This window comes from Pseudophryne corroboree, chromosome 2 (genome assembly GCF_028390025.1).
Source record: "Pseudophryne corroboree isolate aPseCor3 chromosome 2, aPseCor3.hap2, whole genome shotgun sequence".
NCBI classification, from domain to species: domain Eukaryota; kingdom Metazoa; phylum Chordata; class Amphibia; order Anura; family Myobatrachidae; genus Pseudophryne; species Pseudophryne corroboree.
Window position 1 is genome coordinate 942331428 of NC_086445.1, and position 20028 is coordinate 942351455.

The following is a 20028-nucleotide window of genomic DNA, read 5'->3' on the forward strand; positions in this document are numbered from 1 at the left end:
CTATCCTCTGGCGGGAAAGGGTACGCCATTAGTAATTTTTTTGAAATTACCAATTTTTTTATCGGGGGAAGATTTTTCATTGCCTCAATCATATAACGAGTGGCCCTATTGGACATTACATTAGTCTCTTCGTCGTCGACACTGGTATCAGTATCCGTGTCGACATCTGTGTCTGCCATCTGAGGTAGCGGGCGTTTTAGAGCCCCTGATGACTTTTGAGACGTCTGGGCAGGCACGGGCTGAGAAGCCGGCTGCCCCGCATTTGGCATGTCGTCAAATTTTTTATGTAAGGAGTCGACACTTTCGCTTAATTCCTTCCACAAGTCCATCCACTCCGGTGTCTGCCCCGCAGGGGGTGACAACACATTTATAGGCACCTGCTCCTCCTCCACATAAGTCTCCTCATCAAACATGTCGACACAGCCGTACCGACACACCGCACACACACAGGGAATGCTCTGACAGAAGACAGGACCCCACAAAGCCCTTTGGGGAGACAAGAGAGAGTATGCCAGCACACACCAGAGCGCTATATAAATCAGGGATTAACTAAATTATATCCCCTTATAGCTGCTATATGTATATTGCGCCTAAATTTAGTGCCCCCCTCTCTTTTTTTACCCTTTTCTGTAGTGTAGACTGCAGGGGAGAGCCAGGGAGCTTCCTTCCAGCGGAGCTGTGAGGGAGAAATGGCGCCAGTGTGCTGAGGGAGATAGCTCCGCCCCTTTTTCGGCTGACTTTTCTCCCGCTTTTTTATGGATTCTGGCAGGGGTATTTATCACATATATAGCCTCTGGGGCTATATATTGTGATATATTTGCCAGCCAAGGTGTATTTATTGCTTCTCAGGGCGCCCCCCCCCCAGCGCCCTGCACCCTCAGTGACCGGAGTGTGAAGTGTGTATGAGGAGCAATGGCGCACAGCTGCAGTGCTGTGCGCTACCTTGGTGAAGACTGATGTCTTCTGCCGCCGATTTTCCGGATTCTTCTTGCTTCTGGCTCTGTAAGGGGGCCGGCGGCGCGGCTCCGGGACCGAACACCAATGGCCGGTTCCATGCGGTCGATCCCTCTGGAGCTAATGGTGTCCAGTAGCCTAAGAAGCCCAAGCTACCACCAGTTAGGTAGGTTCGCTTCTTCTCCCCTTAGTCCCTCGCTGCAGTGAGTCTGTTGCCAGCAGATCTCACTGTAAAATAAAAAACCTAAAATATACTTTCTCTCTAGGAGCTCAGGAGAGCCCCTAGTGTGCATCCAGCTCAGCCGGGCACAGGATTCTAACTGAAGTCTGGAGGAGGGTCATAGTGGGAGGAGCCAGTGCACACCAGGTAGTCCTAAATCTTTCTTAGCTGTGCCCAGTCTCCTGCGGAGCCGCTATTCCCCATGGTCCTTACGGAGTCCCCAGCATCCACTAGGACGTCAGAGAAATATACATATTAGTACACACAAGCCCTAATGGACAGTGAGCACTGCGGGGCATGAACCCTGAGCCAGTCTAGTCCGCAACGGGCACCGCAGCTCGTGGCCCATGACCGCCACGTGACATGCCGCCAAAACCACACTGCGGACTCGCTAACCAGGACCCCTGTGTTAACACTCACCGCACCTATCGATCTTCGGCATCTGTTAAAGGGTGGCGGCTAGCTGCTGGCGTGGGCACATACACTAACGGTGTGTGAACAGCACCTCAGTGTCCTGTCAGCTGAGATTACGAACCATTAACCCTCAGGAGGTTGGTTCGGTCCCCCCTCCCACAAAGCAGGTAGACTGGTTGCCAACCAAATTAATGACTGCACCTTACATTCCGGCATTTCTAAAGAAACGGCTGTCCATGTAACAATAACAATTGCTATTGAGTATACGTATATATACAAAAGATACTTCATGGACACCTTTTACATATGAATATAAAGGGCAATTTTATATGAGTTATTGCATGTGGATATTGTATGTGGATTTTAGTATATTTTATATATGAATTTACACCTGCATATGGTTTTATGTTTTATGTTGTAACAAGAATACGAATAAAATACATATATTTAAAATCCAATACGATTCAAGCGCTCCCTTGATAGTGTATACTATTTTTTTATACAGGTTGAGTCTCCCTTATCCAAAATGCTTGGGACCAGAGGTATTTTGGATATGGGATTTTTCCGTATTTTGGAATAATTGCATACCATAATGAGATATCATGGTGATGGGACCTAAATCTAAGCACAGAATGCATTTATGTTACATATACACCTTATACACACAGCCTGAAGGTAATTTTAGCCAATATTTTTTTATAACTTTGTGCATTAAACAAAGTGTGTCTACATTCACACAATTCATTTATGTTTCATATACACCTTATACACACAGCCTGAAGGTCATTTAATACAATATTTTTAATAACTGTGTATTAAACAAAGTTTGTGTACATTGAGCCATCAAAAAACAAAGGTTTCACTATCTCACTCTCACTCAAAAAAGTCCGTATTTCGGAATATTCCGTATTTCGGAATATTTGGATATGGGATACTCAACCTGTATATAGATTATTTTTGGTGGCACAGTATCACCGGTGGGAGACGCAGGAATCTTTTGTGGATATATTTATATATTTTTACATAAAATTAGACATTTTTGGTGGTTAGCGAGCGCTGGGTTTTATTAAAATCTATTGTTGGTTGCCAACTAGTAGTACTACCGGAAAATAATAAACTAAAATAAAAAATAAAGGAAACTCTCTGGAGCTCCAGAGAAATGCACCCGGCTCCTTGGGCACATTTTTCTAAACTGATCTGGTAGGAGGGGCATAGAGGGGAGGAGCCAGCCCACATATACACACACACTAAAGGTTTTAAAGTGCCAGGTTCCAGTGGACCCGGTCTATACCCCATGGTACTAAAGTACAGATCCCCAGTATCCACTAGGACGTAAGAGAAAAAAGAGAAAGGCTTTATAAATCTGGGCCTTAGATTTGCACTGTAATTTCTTAATTGATTCCGAATATTCATATTGTTATGTTGGCATATCATATAATTCTACTCATTTACATCCAAAGGGTGCATTATCCACCCCATTAGCAAGTACACCTGATATCTATTTTTAGTCTAGTAGTAATAATAAGAATTTACTTACCGATAATTCTATTTCTTGTAGTCCGTAGTGGATGCTGGGAACTCCGTAAGGACCATGGGGAATATCAGCTCCGCAGGAGACTGGGCACAAAAGAAAAGCTTTAGGACTACCTGGTGTGCACTGGCTCCTCCCCCTATGACCCTCCTCCAAGCCTCAGTTAGGATACTGTGCCCGGACGAGCGTACACAATAAGGAAGGATTTTGAATCCCGGGTAAGACTCATACCAGCCACACCAATCACACCGTACAACTTGTGATATGAACCCAGTTAACAGCATGATAACAGAGGAGCCTCTGGATAGATGGCTCACAACAACAATAACCCGATTTGTTAACAATAACTATGTACAAGTATTGCAGATAATCCGCACTTGGGATGGGCGCCCGGCATCCACTACGGACTACGAGAAATAGAATTATCGGTAAGTAAATTCTTATTTTCTCTGACGTCCTAGTGGATGCTGGGAACTCCGTAAGGACCATGGGGATTATACCAAAGCTCCCAAACGGGCGGGAGAGTGCGGATGACTCTGCAGCACCGAGTGAGAAAACTCCAGGTCCTCCTCAGCCAGAGTGTCAAATTTGTAAAATTTCACAAAAGTATTTGACCCTGACCAAGTAGCAGCTCGGCAAAGTTGTAAAACCGAGACCCCTCGGGCAGCCGCCCAAGATGAGCCCACCTTCCTTGTGGAGTGGGCTTTTACAGATTTTGGCTGTGGCAGGCCTGCCACAGAATGCGCAAGCTGAATTGTACTACAAATCCAGCGAGCAATAGTCTGCTTAGAAGCAGGAGCACCCAGCTTGTTGGGTGCGTACAGGATAAATAGCGAGTCGGATTTTCTGACTCCAGCCGTCCTGGAAACATATATTTTCAGGGCCCTGACAACGTCCAGCAACTTGGAGTCCTCCAAGTCCTTAGTAGCCGCAGGTACCACAATAGGCTGGTTCAGATGAAACGCTGAAACCACCTTTGGGAGAATTTGAGGACGAGTCCTCAATTCTGCCCTGTCCGTATGAAAAATCAAGTAAGGGCTTTTACAGGATAAAGCCGCCAATTCTGACACACGCCTGGCTGAAGCCAGGGCCAACAGCATGACCACTTTCCATGTGAGATATTTTAAGTCCACAGTGTTGAGTGGTTCAAACCAATGTGATTTTAGGAAAACCAAAACAACATTCAGATCCCAGGGTGCCACTGGAGGCACAAAAGGAGGCTGTATATGTAGCACTCCCTTAACAAACGTCTGGACTTCAGGCACTGAAGCCAGTTCTCTCTGAAAGAAAATCGACAGGGCCGAAATCTGGACCTTAATGGATCCTAATTTTAGGCCCATAGACACTCCTGCTTGCAGGAAATGCAGGAATCGACCCAGTTGAAATTCCTCCGTCGGGGCCTTTTTGGCCTCGCACCACGCAACATATTTCCGCCAGATGCGGTGATAATGCTTTGCGGTTACATCCTTTCTGGCTTTTATCAAAGTAGGGATGACTTCGTCTGGAATGCCTTTTCCCTTTAGGATCCGGCGTTCAACCGCCATGCCGTCAAACGCAGCCGCGGTAAGTCTTGGAACAGACAGGGTCCCTGCTGGAGCAGGTCCCTTCTCAGAGGTAGAGGCCACGGGGCATTTCTTGAAGTTCCGGGTACCAAGTCCTTCTTGGCTAATCCGGAGCCACGAGAATAGTTCTTACTCCTCCCCGCCGTATAATCCTCAGCACCTTGGGTATGAGAGGCAGAGGAGGGAACACATACACTGACTGGTACACCCACTGTGTTACCAGAGCGTCCACAGCTATTGCTTGAGGGTCCCTTGACCTGGCGCAATACCTGTCCAGTTTTTTGTTGAGGCGGGACGCCATCATGTCCACCTTTGGTTTTTCCCAACGGTTTACAATCATGTGGAAGACTTCTGGGTGAAGTCCCCACTCTCCCGGGTGGAGGTCGTGCCTGCTGAGGAAGTCTGCTTCCCAGTTGTCCACTCCCGGAATGAACACTGCTGACAGTGCTATCACATGATTTTCCGCCCAGCGAAGAATCCTTGCAGCTTCTGCCATTGCCCCCCTGCTTCTTGTGCCGCCCTGTCTGTTTACGTGGGCGACTGCCGTGATGTTTTCCGACTGGATCAGCACCGGCTGACCTTGAAGCAGAGGTCTTGCTTGGCTCAGAGCATTGGAAATGGCTCTTAACTCCAGGATATTTATGTGAAGTGATGTCTCCAGGCTTGACCACAAGCCCTGGAAGTTTCTTCCCTGTGTGACTGCTTCCCAGCCTCGCAGGCTGGCATCTGTGGTCACCAGGACCCAGTCCTGAATGCCGAATCTGCGGCCCTCTAGAAGATGAGCACTCTGCAACCACCACAGGAGAGACACCCTTGTCCTTGGGGACAGGGTTATCCGCCGATGCATCTGAAGATGCGATCCGGACCATTTGTCCAGCAGGTCCCACTGGAATGTTCTTGCGTGGAATCTGCCGAATGGGATTGCTTCGTAGGAAGCCACCATTTTTCCCAGGACCCTTGTGCATTGATGCACTGATACTTGGCCTGGTTTTAGGAGGTTTCTGTCTAGCTCGGATAACTCTCTGGCTTTCTCTTCCGGGAGAAACACCTTTTCTGGACTGTGTCCAGGATCATCCCTAGGAATAGAAGACGTGTCGTCGGGATCAGCTGCGATTTTGGGATATTGAGAATCCAACCGTGCTGCCGCAGCACTACTTGAGATAGTGCTACTCCGACTACCAACTGTTCCTCGGATCTTGCCCTTATCAGGAGATCGTCCAAGTAAGGGATAATTAAAACTCCTTTCCTTCGAAGGAGTATCATCATTTCGGCCATTACTTTGGTAAAGACCCGGGGCGCCGTGGACAATCCAAACGGCAGCGTCTGAAACTGATAGTGGCAGTTCTGTACCACAAACCTGAGGTACCCTTGGTGAGAAGGGTAAATTGGGACATGGAGGTAAGCATCCTTGATGTCCAGAGACACCATATAATCCCCTTCTTCCAGGTTCGCGATAACCGCTCTGAGTGACTCCATCTTGAATTTGAACCTCTGTATGTAAGTGTTCAAAGATTTTAGATTTAAAATAGGTCTCACCGAGCCATCCGGCTTCGGTACCACAAACAGCGTGGAATAATACCCCTTTCCCTGTTGCAGGAGGGGTACCTTGATTATCACCTGCTGAGAATACAGCTTGTGAATGGCTTCCAATACCGCCTCCCTGTCGGAGGGAGACGTCGGTAAGGCAGACTTTAGGAAACGGCGGGGGGGAGACGTCTCGAATTCCAATTTGTACCCCTGAGATACCACCTGAAGGATCCAGGGGTCCACTTGTGAGTGAGCCCACTGCGCGCTGAAATTCTTGAGACGGCCACCACCGTGCCTGAGTCCGCTTGTAGAGCCCCAGCGTCATGCTGAGGACTTGGCAGAAGCGGGAGAGGGCTTCTGTTCCTGGGAACTGGCTGTTTGCTGCAGCCTTTTTCCTCTCCCTCTGCCACGGGGCAGAAATGAGGAGCCTTTTGCCCGCTTGCCCTTATGGGGCCGAAAGGACTGCGCCTGATAATACGGCGTCTTCTTATGTTGAGAGGCTACCTGGGGTAAAAATGTGGATTTCCCAGCAGTTGCCGTGGACACTAGGTCCGATAGACCTACCCCAAATAACTCCTCCCCTTTATAAGGCAATACTTCCATATGCCTTTTGGAATCAGCATCACCTGACCACTGCCGCGTCCATAACCCTCTTCTGGCAGATATGGACAGCGCACTTACTCTTGATGCCAGTCGGCAAATATCCCTCTGTGCATCACGCATATATAAAAATGCATCTTTTAAATGCTCTATAGTCAGTAATATACTGTCCCTATCCAGGGTATCAATATTTTCAGTCAGGGAATCCGACCAAGCCACCCCAGCACTGCACATCCAGGCTGAGGCGATTGCTGGTCGCAGTATAACACCCGTGTGAGTGTATATACATTTTAGGATATTCTCCTGCTTTCTGTCAGCAGGTTCCTTAAGGGCGGCCGTATCAGGAGACGGTAGTGCCACCTGTTTAGACAAGCGTGTGAGCGCTTTATCCACCCTAGGGGGTGTTTCCCAACGTGCCCTATCCTCTGGCGGGAAGGGGTATGATGCCAATAACCTTTTAGGAATTATCAGTTTTTTATCGGGAGAAACCCACGCTTCATCACACACTTCATTTAATTCCTCAGATGCAGGAAAAACTACAGGTAGTTTTTTCTCACCAAACATAATACCCTTTTTAGTGGTACTTGTACTATCAGAAATGTGTAAAACATTTTTCATTGCCTCAATCATGTAACGTGTGGCCCTACTGGAAGTCACATTCGTCTCTTCATCGTCGACACTGGAGTCAGTATCCGTGTCGGCGTCTGTATCTGCCATCTGAGGTAGCGGGCGTTTTAGAGCCCCTGATGGTCTTTGAGACGCCTGGACAGGCACAAGCTGAGTAGCCGGCTGTCTCATGTCATCAACCGTCTTTTGTAAAGAGCTGACACTTTCACGTAATTCCTTCCATAAGCCCATCCACTCAGGTGTCGACTCCCTAGGGGGTGACATCTCCATTATAGGCAATTGCTCCGCCTCCACATAATTTTCCTCCTCATACATGTCGACACAGTCGTACCGACACACAGCTCACACACAGGGAATGCTCTGATAGAGGACAGGACCCCACTAGCCCTTTGGGGAGACAGAGGGAGAGTATGCCAGCACACACCAGAGCGCTATATATATGTTGGGATAACACTATACAGAGTGTTTTTCCCCTTATAGCTGCTGTTTATATTATACTGCGCCTAATTAGTGCCCCCCCCCTCTTGTTTTACCCTTTTCTGTAGTGCAGGACTGCAGGGGAGAGTTAGGGAGACGTCCTTCCAGCGAAGCTGTGAGGGAAAATGGCGCCAATGTGCTGAGGAGATAGGCTCCGCCCCCTTCTCGGCTGACTTTTCTCCCGCTTTTTTCAGGAATCTGGCAGGGGTTAATATACATCCATATAGCCCTGGGGGTTATATGTGATGTATTTTAGCCTGCCAAGGTGTTCATATTGCTGCTCAGGGCGCCCCCCCCCAGCGCCCTGCACCCATCAGTGACCGGAGCGTGTGGTGTGCATGAGGAGCAATGGCGCACAGCTGCAGTGCTGTGCGCTACCTCGGTGAAGACTGATGTCTTCTGCCGCCGATTTTCCGGACTTCTTCTTGCTTCTGGCTCTGTAAGGGGGCCGGCGGCGCGGCTCTGGGACCGGACTCCGAGGCTGGGCCTGTGTTCGGTCCCTCTGGAGCTAATGGTGTCCAGTAGCCTAAGAAGCCCAAGCTGGCTGCAAGCAGGCAGGTTCGCTTCTTCTCCCCTTAGTCCCTCGATGCAGTGAGCCTGTTGCCAGCAGGTCTCACTGAAAATAAAAAACCTAAAACTAACTTTTCCTAAGAAGCTCAGGAGAGCCCCCTAGATTGCACCCAGCTCGGTCGGGCACAAAAATCTAACTGAGGCTTGGAGGAGGGTCATAGGGGGAGGAGCCAGTGCACACCAGGTAGTCCTAAAGCTTTTCTTTTGTGCCCAGTCTCCTGCGGAGCCGCTATTCCCCATGGTCCTTACGGAGTTCCCAGCATCCACTAGGACGTCAGAGAAAATTATTTTATTCATTTGTTGCCATGATCTGCCGCATTCATCATTGCCCACTGTTTGCATTTACGCATATGCGTGTACACAGTCTTACTGCCTCCATTACACTAACAATACAATACAACACTAAAAAGGTGTACCGCTGAGAGCTCCACTCCTTTCTAATTATAACTATTATCATCATTTATTTGTATAGAGCTATACAGAGAACATTTGTCATTCACATCAGTGCCTGCCCCTCTGGAGTTTACAGTCTACATTAGTTTCCAATTATGTTTTCAGTGTGGGGGGGACCAAATCAAGGGCAGGAAAACCAAGCACACACACAGTAACCATACAAACTATAGTGAGGCCCTAGACGGGAAATTAACTCATGACCCTAGTGCTGTAAGGCAGCAGTGCTAACCAATATACCACTGTGCTGCCCTACATTGAGTTAAGCATGTCTGAGTCAGTGTTCTGCCAGCATTCCCGGGTTAGTGATCTGCCAGTTATCATGCAGCACTGATCAGCCTGGCAAATTAAGGGACTGGGAGATTTGAAATGGGGAAGGTCAAAAAAAGGCATGTGGCCACACAATAGTACACCCATTCAAATGACAGCACACTGTAGTTGCCCCTTACTCACATTACAACGCACAGTGGTATCCCTTATATATGTTACGCCACACACTAAAACCCTTATTAACGTTACGCTACACAGTAGTGCCTCTTTTACACATTATCCCACACAGTAGTGCCTCTTTTACACATTATCCCACACAGTAGTGCCTCTTACACACGGTGTATGCGCTCAAACGCCAGTACATGCTGGGACATAGGAAATGTCATGCCCCGTCCCATTCCCACGGCCGGTAGCAGCAGTTCTGGTGGGCTACTGCTGCTATGAGCATGGGGAGGGAGTATATATATATATATATATATATATATATATACACACACACGTACACATATATATATCTCATGTAGTATCTAATTCTGACATTGGGGGTCATTCAGAGTTGTTCGCTCGCTAACAGTTGTTAGCAGTCGTGCAAACGCTATGCCGCCGCCCACTGGGAGTGTATTTTAGCTTAGCAGAAGTGTGAACGAAAGGATCGCACAGCGGCTACAAAATAATTTTGTGCAATTTCATAGTAGTTCCAGACTTACTCAGTGCTTGCGAGGACTCCTGTTTTGACGTCACAAACACGCCCTGCGTGCGTTCGGCCAGCCACGCCTGCGTTTTTCCTGGCACGCCTGCGTTTTTTCGAACACTTCCTGAAAACGGTCAGTTGACACCCAGAAACGCCCACTTCCTGTCAATCACTCTGCGGCCAGCAGTGCGACTGAAATGCTTCGCTAGACCTTGTGTGAAACTGCATCGGCCGTTGTGAAAGTACGTTGCGCGTGTGCATTGCGCCGCATGCGCAGAAGTGCTGTTGTTTGGCATCATCGCTGCGCAGCGAACATTTTCATCTAGCGATCAACTCGGAATGACCCCCATAGTGCAGATAGTACCTGCTGTGTAGAACAGCAAGCAACAGCCACTGTGACTGGAGCCATTGTCCGGAGCTGCAGCCGATCTGCTGTGAAGAAACTCTAAATAAACTACAGTTCCCAGCAAGCAGCCCTTGCTGTCAGGAGCTCCCGGCTGCTGGGAACTATACACAGCAGGTACTGACTGTACTGTGTGGTTCTAACCCCTGCTCGTGGGTGGCACCACCAGGCAGCGCACCTCCTCTGCTGGCGCCCCTGGCGAGTACCGTCTTGGCCAAGGGGTAGATACGCCCCCGCTGATCAGTACCGGTTAAGGAAAGATTCAGACACAGAAACCAGTAAAAGAGGTGTATGCAGCGGCTGAGATCCGAACTATAGGTCGACAGTCATTAGATCAACTCCATATGGTTGAAAGACACAAGGTCGACATATGAAGGTCAACACTGGAAAAGATCAACAGGTTCACACTTACGGTCGATACATGTTTTTTCATGTTTCTGGATTGTTATATCCTTGACTATCCATGTCACAAATCACAACCTTTAGTAACCTTGTGACAAGTGGAGCAAGAAACCGCGCCTGAAGCGTGGCGAGTGAAGCGAGCCTGCGAAGGGGATGCGTTTCTACAAATGTTGGTCCCAGATGTAAAAAACTTATCCATACTAACCCCAAAAATGCAAAACAAGGTGTGTCACCCATTTTTGTGTTGACTATTGTCATGTCGACCTTTCATGTGTCAAATTTTTGTCCATCGACCATATGGGGTCAACCTAATGACTGTAGACCTTCTATACTATACCCGCAGCAACTACATAGTGCCCAATAATAATGCAACACTGAAATGTGTGTCTCGGCTATCCCATACTTCATTTTTAAAAAGGTCCCTGTAGATAGTAAGATGGGCCCTCTTACCTTGTTCTCTGTCTGTTATTATACACAGTTGTGTTATTACCGTGTTCCTCCCAAATGTAAAGCACTACGGAATATGTTGGCACTACAAAGGCCTTAAGATGAACGCAGAACAACTCGCTGCTGCATTCTCCAATGTAGCAGCGATGTGTAAAAATGTTCATGCAGCAGGAGTCGTCTTTAGTCAAAATAAGCTTCCTGCCAGCATGCTGTGTCCAAAGATGCAGCATCGCATTAACATCGGTCGCAATATTGCCAGCATCGGTCATCTGAGTAAGCCGAAGCTTACTTGGAATGACCGCCAGAACTGCTCAGCTGGGGCCAGGAAATCTGTGCCCGAAGATGCACACCCTGGCCTCACTAATCCCACAGAACAGAGGCCCCCATTTTCAGTAACGTTGGCCAGCTTTCAACCATACCCAGCCCCGAAACACTGGCATCTTGTCAATCAGGCTGCGGCTTGGGGGTACTGTGTGTGAAGATGCAGGACCCGTTCCGCACATGCACAGCTGCATCGGAGATGTACGTAAACCATTGGGTTTACTTACAGTACATCTCTGAATCAGGCCCCAAATAAATGTCCCCACAGGGAGAGTCAGAAGCAGACGACCAAGTGGGTGCTGCAATGCGTGACCCTGTGCAGCAATGCGTGGCAGGACCACGTTGATGCAATTACCGCAAATCACCTCATAAAGTCCCCAGTCTAATTACTTCTTTCTGAAATTGGGCAGGATCCGGAGGAAGTCTTCTCTCAAAATTTGGGATACCTCTACCTCAGTGAAATGGGTGTAGTACGGTATGCCGGCGCTCGGGCTCCCGGCGACCAGCATACCGGCGCCGGGAGCCCGACCGCCGGCATACCAACAGCGTGGCGAGCGCAAAGGAGTCCCTTGCGGACTCGCTGCGGGCACGGTGGCGCGCTACGAGCACCACACTATTTTATTCTCCGTCCAGGGGGGTCGTGGACCCCCACGAGGGAGAATAGTTGTCGGTATGCCGGGTGTCGGGATTCCGGCGCCGGTATACTGTGCGCCGGGATCCCGACATTCGGCATACAGAAGACCACCCAGTGAAACAACCTGTCTTCTGCTTTTCTCTTTTTTTAGTTACAATAAACTAATGCCCTTATTTATTAATGAGTGATAGATTTCACTGTGAGTGATAAATTGCACAAGCCAATCCGCTCCTGTCATGTTACAGACTGTGGGGCAGATGTATTAACCTGGAGAAGGGATAAAAAAGTGATGAAGCAGTGATAAGCGCAAGTTGATAACGCACCAGCCAGTCATTACGGATTTTAAAAATGACAGTTAGGAGCTGACTGGCTGGTGCGTTATCACCTTGCACTTATCACTGCTTTATCCCTTCTCCAGGCTTAACACATCTGCCCCAGTGTTTGAAAAATGACAGTTAGGAGCCGATTGGCTGATGAAATTTATCACAGTGAAATTCATCTCTCATTGATAAATAAGGGCATAAGTTGAATTTGTTAACAGAACTTTAAAACAACGCCTTTAATTTCAGATAACTGGTTGGGTGACTGCAGTAGGAAAAATAAGAATTTACTCACCGGTAATTCTATTTCTCGTAGTCCGTAGTGGATGCTGGGGACTCGGTAAGGACCAATGGGGAATAGCGGCTCCGCAGGAGACTGGGCACAACTAAGAAAGATTTAGGACAACCTGGTGTGCACTGGCTCCTCCCTCTATGCCCCTCCTCCAGACCTCAGTTAGGAAACTGTGCCCGGAAGAGCTGACACAATAAGGAAAGGATTTGGAATCCCGGGTAAGACTCATACCAGCCACACCAATCACACCGTACAACTTGTGATACTATACCCAGTGAACAGTATGAATAACAACTGAGCCTCTCAAACAGATGGCTCCAAACAATAACCCTTTAGTTAGGCAATAACTATATACAAGTATTGCAGACAATCCGCACTTGGGATGGGCGCCCAGCATCCACTACGGACTACGAGAAATAGAATTACCGGTGAGTAAATTCTTATTTTCTCTGACGTCCTAGTGGATGCTGGGGACTCCGTAAGGACCATTGGGATTATACCAAAGCTCCCAAACGGGCGGGAGAGTGCAGATGACTCTGCAGCACCGAATTTAGCAAATGTGTTTGAACCCGACCAAGTAGCAGCTCGGCAAAGTTGTAAAGCCGAGACCCCTCGGGCAGCCGCCCAAGAAGAGCCCACTTTCCTCGTGGAATGGGCTTTTACAGATTTAGGATGCGGCAGTCCAGCCGCAGAATGTGCAAGTTGAATCGTACTACAGATCCAGAGAGCAATAGACTGCTTTGAAGCAGGAGCACCCAGCTTGTTGAGCGCATACAGGATAAATAGCGAGTCAGTTTTCCTGACTCCAGCCGTCCTGGAAACATAGAATTTCAGGGCCCTGACTACGTCCAGCAACTTGGAATCCTCCAAGTCCTTAGTAGCCGCAGGCACCACGATAGGTTGGTTCAAATGAAAAGCTGATACCACCTTAGGAAGAAATTGGGGACGAGTCCTCAATTCCGCCCTATCCATATGGAAAATCAGATAAGGGCTTTCACATGACAAAGCCGCCAATTCGGACACACGCCTGGCCGAAGCCAAGGCCAACAGCATGACCACTTTCCACGTGAGATATTTTAGTTCCACGGTTTTAAGTGGCTCAAACCAATGTGACTTAAGGAAATCCAACACCACGTTGAGATCCCAAGGTGCCACTGGAGGCACAAAAGGGGGCTGAATATGCAGCACTCCTTTAACAAACGTCTGAACTTCAGGCAGTGAAGCCAGTTCTTTTTGGAAGAAAATCGACAGAGCCGAAATCTGGACCTTAATGGAACATAATTTGAGGCCCATAGTCACCCCTGACTGTAGGAAGTGCAGAAATCGACCCAGCTGAAATTCCTCCATTGGGGCCCTTCTGGCCTCACACCACGCAACATATTTTCGCCATATGCGGTGATAATGGTTTGCGGTCACCTCCTTCCTAGCTTAAATCAGCGTAGGGATGACTTCCTCCGGAATGCCCTTTTCCTTCAGGATCCGGCGTTCAACTGCCATGCCGTCAAACGCAGCCGCGGTAAGTCTTGGTACAGACAGGGTCCCTGCTGCAGCAGGTCCTGTCTGAGCGGCAGAGGCCATGGGTCCTCTGAGATCATTTCTTGAAGTTCCGGGTACCAAGCTCTTCTTGGCCAATCCGGAACCACGAGTATAGTTCTTACTCCTCTCCTTCTTATTATTCTCAGTACCTTGGGTATGAGAGGCAGAGGAGGGAACACATAAACCGACTGGTACACCCACGGTGTCACTAGAGCGTCCACAGCTATCGCCTAAGGATCCCTTGACCTGGCGCAATATCTTTTCAGCTTTTTGTTGAGGCGGGACGCCATCATGTCCACCTGTGGCCGTTCCCAGCGATTTACATTCAGCTTGAAGACTTCTGGATGAAGTCCCCACTCTCCCGGGTGGAGGTCGTGCCTGCTGAGGAAGTCTGCTTCCCAGTTGTCCACTCCCGGAATGAACACTGCTGACAGTGCCATCACGTGATTTTCCGCCCATCGGAGAATCCTTGTGGCTTCTGCCATCGCCATCCTGCTTCTTGTGCCGCCCTGACAGTTTACATGGGCGACCGCCGTGATGTTGTCTGACTGGATCAGCACCGGCTGGTGTTGAAGCAGGGGTCTTGCCTGACTTAGGGCATTGTAAATGGCCCTTAGTTCCAGAATATTTATGTGTAGGGAAGTCTCCTGACTCGTCCATAGTCCTTGGAAGTTTCTTCCCTGTGTGACTGCCCCCCAACCTCGAAGGCTGGCATCCGTGGTCACCAGGACCCAGTCCTGTATGCCGAATCTGCGGCCCTCTAGAAGATGAGCACTCTGCAGCCACCACAACAGCGACACCCTGGTCCTTGGAGACAGGGTTATCAGCCGATGCATCTGAAGATGCGATCCGGACCACTTGTCCAACAAATCCCACTGAAAGATCCTTGCATGGAACCTTCCGAAAGGAATTGCTTCGTAAGAAGCCACCATCTTTCCCAGGACTTGCGTGCAGTGGTGCACCGACACCTGTTTTGGTTTTAGGAGGTCTCTGACTAGAGATGACAACTCCTTGGCCTTCTCCTCCGGGAGAAACACTTTTTTCTGTTCCGTGTCCAGAACCATCCCCAGGAACAGTAGACGCGTTGTAGGAACCAGCTGCGACTTTGAAATATTCAGGATCCAGCCGTGCTGTTGTAGCACTTCCCGAGCTAGTGCTACTCGGATCAACAACTGTTCCCTGGACCTCGCCTTTATAAGGAGATCGTCCAAGTACGGGATAATTAAAACTCCCTTTTTTCGAAGGAGTATCATCATTTCGGCCATTACCTTGGTAAATACCCTCGGTGCCGTGGACAGACCAAACGGCAACGTCTGGAATTGGTAATGACAGTCCTGTACCACAAATCTGAGGTACTCCTGGTGAGGAGGGTAAATGGGGACATGCAGGTAAGCATCCTTGATGTCCAGTGATACCATGTAATCCCCCTCGTCCAGGCTTGCAATCACCGCCCTGAGCGATTCCATCTTGAACTTGAACCTTCTTATATAAGTGTTCAAGGATTTTAAATTTAAAATGGGTCTCACCGAACCGTCCGGTTTCGGTACCACAAACATTGTGGAATAGTAACCCCGTCCTTGTTGAAGGAGGGGTACCTTGATTATCACCTGCTGAGAAAACAGCTTGTGAATCGCCTCCAGCACTGCCTCCCTGTCCGGGGGAGCTGTCGGCAAGGCAGATTTGAGGAAATGGCGAGGGGGAGACGTCTCGAATTCCAGCTTGTACCCCTGAGATACTACTTGTAGAATCCAGGGATCCACCCGTGAGCGAGCCCACTGGTCGCTGAAGTTCTTGAGACGGGCCCCCACCGCACCTGGCTCCGCCTGTGGAGCCCCAGCGTCATGCTGTGGACTTAGAGGAAGCGGGGGAGGACTTTTGTTCCCGGGAACTGGCTGTATGTTGCAGCTTTTCCCCCCTACCTCTGCCTCTGGGCAGAAAGGACGCGCCTCTAACCCGCTTGCCTTTCTGGGGCCGAAAGGACTGTACCTGATAATACGGTGCTTTCTTTGGCTGTGAGGGAACATGGGGTAAAAATGCTGACTTCCCAGCTGTCGCTGTGGAAACGAGGTCCGAGAGACCATCCCCAAACAACTCCTCACCCTTGTAAGGCAAAACTTCCATGTGCCTTTTAGAATCTGCATCTCCTGTCCACTGCCGAGTCCACAATCCTCTCCTGGCAGAAATGGACATTGCGTTTATTTTAGATGCCAGCCGGCAAATATCCCTCTGTGCATCTCTCATGTATAAGACAGCGTCTTTTATATGCTCTACGGTTAGCAATATAGTGTCCCTATCTAGGGTATCAATGTTTTCCGACAGGGAATCTGACCACGCAGCTGCAGCACTGCACATCCATGCTGAAGCAATAGCCGGTCTCAGTATAATTCCTGAGTGTGTATATACAGACTTCAGGATAGCCTCCTGCTTTCTATCCGCAGGCTCCTTTAGGGCGGCCGTGTCCGGAGACGTTAGTGCCACCTTTTTTGACAGACGTGTGAGCGCTTTATCCACCCTAGGGGATGTCTCCCAACGTGACCTGTCCTCTGGCGGGAAAGGGTACGCCATTAGTAACTTTTTAGAAATTACCAGTTTCTTATCGGGGGAAGCCCACGCTTCTTCACACACTTCATTTAATTCATCAGATGGGGGAAAAACCACTGGTAGCTTTTTCTCCCCAAACATAATACCCTTTTTTGTGGTACCTGGGGTAATATCAGAAATGTGCAACACATTTTTCATTGCCGTAATCATATAACGAATGGCTCTATTGGAATGTACACTAGTCTCATCGTCGTCGACACTGGAGTCAGTATCCGTGTCGACATCTGTGTCTGCCATCTGAGGTAGTGGGCGTTTTAGAGCCCCTGATGGCTTTTGAGACGCCTGGGCAGGCACGGGCTGAGCAGCCGGCTGTCCCACATCTGCTATGTCGTCAAACCTTTTATGTAAGGAGTTGACACTGTCGCGTAATTCCTTCCACATGTCCATCCATTCAGGTGTCGACCCCGCAGGGGGTGACATCACATTTATCGGCACCTGCTCCGCCTCCACATAAGCCTCCTCATCAAACATGTCGACACAGCCGTACCGACACACCGCACACATACAGGGAATGCTCTGACTGAGGACAGGACCCCACAAAGTCCTTTGGGGAGACAGAGAGAGAGTATGCCAGCACACACCAGAGCGCTATATAATGCAGGAATACACACTAGACACAGTGATTTTTCCCCTATAGCTGCTATAAAACACAATTTGCGCCTAAATTTAGTGCCCCCCCTCTCTTTTTTACCCTATTGAGCCTGGAAACTGCAGGGGAGAGCCTGGGGAGCGTCCTTCCAGCGGAGCTGTGAGTGGAAATGGCGCCAGTGTGCTGAGGGAGATAGCCCCGCCCCCTTCACGGCGGACTTCTCCCGCTTTTTTCAGGATATTTTTGGCAGGGGATTTTACACATATATAGTGTTACTGACTATATTATGTGTTTTTTTGACAAACTAAGGTATTTTTATTGCAGCCCAGGGCGCCCCCCCAGCGCCCTGCACCCATCAGTGACCGGAGTGTGTTGTGTGCATGGGGAGCAATGGCGCACAGCTGCAGTGCTGTGCGCTACCTTAATGAAGACCGGAGTCTTCAGCCGCCGATTTTCTGGACGTTCTTCTTGCTTCTGGCTCTGCAAGGGGGACGGCGGCGCGGCTCCGGGACCGGACAACCGAGGCTGGGCCTGTGTTCGATCCCTCTGGAGCTAATGGTGTTCCAGTAGCCTAAGAAGCCCAAGCTAGCTGCAAGCAGGTAGGTTCGCTTCTTCTCCCCTCAGTCCCTCGAAGCAGTGAGTCTGTTGCCAGCAGATCTCACTGAAAATAAAAAACCTAAATATACTTTCTTTTCTAAGAGCTCAGGAGAGCCCCTAGTGTGCAACCAGCTCGGCCGGGCACAAAATTCTAACTGAGGTCTGGAGGGGGGGCATAGAGGGAGGAGCCAGTGCACACCAGGTAGTCCTAAATCTTTCTTAGTTGTGCCCAGTCTCCTGCGGGGCCGCTATTCCCCATGGTCATCCAGCATCCACTAGGACGTCAGAGAAATAGGTGTGAGAAGCAGAAGTGGGTTATATATCACTGTGGAAAGGAGGCAGCTTGTCAAGTATATATTTCTAGCGGGTATTGGTCGTTGGGTCGACTCAACTTTGGTCGACAGTCATTAGGTCGACCACTGAAGGTCGACATGGGCAATAGGTTGACAGGTGAAAAGGTCGACATAAGTTTTTTTACCTTTTTTTAATGTCTTTTTTTCGTAAAGTGACGGGGAACCCCAATTAATGCACCGTGTCCCCTCGCATCGCTCGGCACAGATTACCATTCCAATTGTAGTCCACGTGGATCGTCAAGTATGGAGAAATCCAAAAAATGGAGAGAAAAAAAAGTGAAAACCTCATGTCGACCATTTGACCTGTCGACCTAGAACATGTCGACCATGTTGACCTAACGACCATATCCCTTTCTAGCTGATAAATGACTGTGTCCTCTTCAAAATAAAAACTCTTGTTGTTCATAGAGGCGGGCAATTGATGGCTCTCTGACCATTGTAGATCTACAAGGAATCCATGGGACCAGCAGGGCATGCTGGAATTTATGGTGGATTGCCACAGATTGTTTAAGCCCCCTATGAAGTGGTTTCGGTAGTGTAAACAGAGGACTCCTATTAAATTCAAATAATACTACAATAACAGAGAACAGTCAATACAGTCTCTTTTATAGTTAAGATAAAATAAATAAAACACACTCACCTATTGCCTATCAGCACTTTGTAGACAGCAATAATATCATTACAGCAGCACAAACTGGAACTTCAGTGTGAAATGAATACTCGTGTGAGGGCAGAATGCCAGTACATAGTAGAAGGAAAAGGGTCAAATCTAGTAAGTCATGTGATACAAAAACGTCACACAACCAGCGATGATTGGCTCTCCTCCAAACACTTCCTGACCTAGTGCATTACGGGAAATGTAGTCCTACTGCTAATACACTGCATTGACTACATTATCCCGAGAATAAAAGTTCAGATAATAGCGGGTATTGCAATATCTGCAAGCAATAATTAAGGTCCTCTAAGTAGCTGAATGGACAATACCGTTGTATTAGGAGTTTCTTAATTCGTGCTGCAATATTCTGCTGCTCGAGTGGCCATCTTGAAACTGGGAAATATTTCCAATACTAGGAAGAGTAACATTATTAATACTTATAATGACTGTTAAACCTGCTGTTCCTGTTAATACAGTAAATTGTGAAATAACAGAAAAATATAGTTCTATTCATGATGGTAAAAGAAAGATAATCATTTAAAAAGAGTAAAAATATATATTTTTTTTTAAATGTGGTATACTGTATATTTACGAAAAGCCACATAGATTATACCTTGTTTAATAGGTATAATAAAATGAACACGTGTGCTATATTAGTACTAAAATAGGGGATACTGGGCATCCATTTAGTACCATGGGGTATAGACGGGTCCACTAGGAGCCTTGGGCACTTTAAGAATTTGATAGTGTGCGCTGGCTCCTCCCTCTATACCCCTCCTACCAGACTCAGTCTAGGAAACCGTGCCCGAGGAGACGGACATACTTTGAGAGAAGGATAAATAAGGAAAGTGGTGAGTTTACGAACCAGCATGTAACCCCTCCCAACTCACTATTATACGGGGAAATGTAGTTACTAATATTTACATTTAAGGCGTGCCTCCACCCATTATTCGTATTATTTATTTTCACATTTACCTATCTATAT

The 20028-nt window shown here is 48.3% G+C and overlaps 1 protein-coding gene across 1 annotated transcript in view; it reads right to left on the minus strand.

Annotated features, from left to right (window-relative positions):
- NSUN3 (NOP2/Sun RNA methyltransferase 3) overlaps window positions 1-19146 on the minus strand; it is a 109643-nt gene extending 90497 nt beyond the window's left edge. Inside the window, exon 1 of the mRNA XM_063956288.1 lies at window positions 19029-19146. The gene's annotated coding sequence lies outside the window, so the exon portion shown is untranslated. The remainder of the gene's footprint in view (window positions 1-19028) is intronic.
- Window positions 19147-20028: the final 882 nt, after the last annotated feature.